The sequence below is a fragment of the Poecilia formosa genome, unplaced genomic scaffold (assembly GCF_000485575.1).
Source record: "Poecilia formosa unplaced genomic scaffold, Poecilia_formosa-5.1.2 Scaffold474, whole genome shotgun sequence".
In the NCBI taxonomy this organism is placed as follows: Eukaryota; Metazoa; Chordata; class Actinopteri; order Cyprinodontiformes; family Poeciliidae; genus Poecilia; species Poecilia formosa.
Genome location: NW_006800413.1, coordinates 147,824 through 149,993, shown reverse-complemented (window position 1 = coordinate 149,993; position 2,170 = coordinate 147,824).

Here is a 2,170-nt window from a genome sequence, read left to right as displayed (position 1 = left end):
GGGGTGAAAGAGGATATGATTTAAGGAGACAAATGCATTTCTTAAAGTTCCCATGCTTCTCTGTATAGACTTTAAACATGTTTGATTTATATGGAGAACCGAAACTGGCATAAAATAAAAGCAGAAATGTGAACTAGGCCCAATAAATACATCAACGCACTTGAAATACACCAATTAATTTAAAATAGGATAACTTTACCACATGATTTTTTTTATTGACTCTTATTTTAATTTCAATTTTTTTATCTTAGTATTAATAAATTATATTTTTAAGCACATAATTTATGGTTAACCCAGTTTCATCATCGTAATCATATTTAGAACATGCTCGTTTCTTTAACACACTTATCTCATGCCTATCAACCATTCAAATATGTAATAAAGATAAACCAGTCTTGTTTGTAATAACAATGACACACTTCTAATACTCAAATTCAAATTTTAATTGTGGTTTTTCTTTTGTTGAATTTAAAACATTTAAGGATAACATTCTCTTAAAGGCTGAAAATTATATTTTGTTTCCTAACGTGGTGCCTCCTAGAGAGCTTTTAGCCAAAACTCAACATATGGAGCCACAGAATGACACAGACGTTCCATAAATTAGAAAACATTTCCAATTTGGAAGTGGCAACTGCATCTATACGCTGTGAAGTCCAGGAACTGATGTGACATGGAAACATATATAGCATGCATGTCTGCAGAACCTGAGAGATGCACTTTACATCTCACACGCTCCACACACGACATGCAGAAAAACTCTGCACCAACTGGCAGGTCTGGTGGCGTGGAGACCTTATGATTTGCACTTGTTTTGGAGCAAGGACGCGGACACCTGCCAGTCACCGAGGAGACTGTTAACACCTCTCTGCACCGATGTATTTTAGTGTCTGGTCCGACAGCTGGAGCTTGCTCAAAGTTGAGTCACGCAGCAGTGCAATTATTGCAAACCCAGCAGCAAATCTAGAACAAAATGATAAAAAAAACCCCCTGAAAAATAAAATCCATGTTTCCTGTGAAACTGAAGACTGTACTTTAGTTATTCCTGCTTCGTTCAGTCAACTAAAGCAACTCCTAAAACTGTAAGACATTTGTTATTAACTATACAAGACACTGATGGCTCAATATGAAGAATTGCTCGTTATGCTACAGGTGCATTTCAATAAATTATGATTTTATCAAAAACAATTTCTATAAGTGAAACTCACACAGATTGTTTTTTAATGTTCATGTTACAGTTGATTAAAACTGTTTATTTCAGAAAATGTTGTTATTCAGAAAACCAAAAATATTCATCAATATGGAAATTTTGTGACCACTTAATAGCCTATGCAATCATCATTGTCACAGCTGCATTCAATCATATCAAGGGAAATTTGAATGGAAGGAAACAATGTGCACAAGCAGCAAGTATTACTGTTATAAGAGGATTGTGAAGCAAAGCCCATTCTATGCATACAAGAGTATTTAGTCCACTACACAGACATACTTTTAGTACGATGGTATTTGTTTAATTTTTTTTTTCAGAGAAACTGAATTTTGAGGTTTATGTAAGTCATGATCATCAAAATTCATCAGAATGAAAGAAAGAATGCGTCACCGTCCAATGAATCCTTAGAATAAATGAGATTCACTTCACTGTTTTATTACAAAAAGTCTTTCAATTTAACTAGGTACGACCTTACATGATCAAAATAAAGGATGGAATAGATTTTAAATTACCCAGACCAGTTCCCTGTAGCGCCTTACAGCAGTAAAGGAAAGTATTGGAGCGCCCCTCTGTGATTGGTAAATTAAGTGCAGTAGAAAATGCAGGAAAGTGAATTCAGAGGTTTATTTTTTTTTCTTTTGTTTTAACCTTACATAACCACAAGCACACACTGAATTAAAAAAAACAAAAAACAAAGAAAACAAAAACTTTACCGAGTTGATATGTTTGTACCGTAATTTTATTTTAAAGATCTGAATAGATGAGACAACACTTTAGCTGTCTTTGTGGAGAGAACATTAAGGGAGAGAATATTAATGCCTCTCTGATGAAGCGTCCTCATCTGATAATGCCCAGCCACTCAAAGTTAGCCATCTGAATAATGAAGAAGTGAGAATGATTATAATGCACCCGACATGGTTTCAGAGTGGGTGTTGGTTTTATTTTGGTTCACTTCCTGTTAAG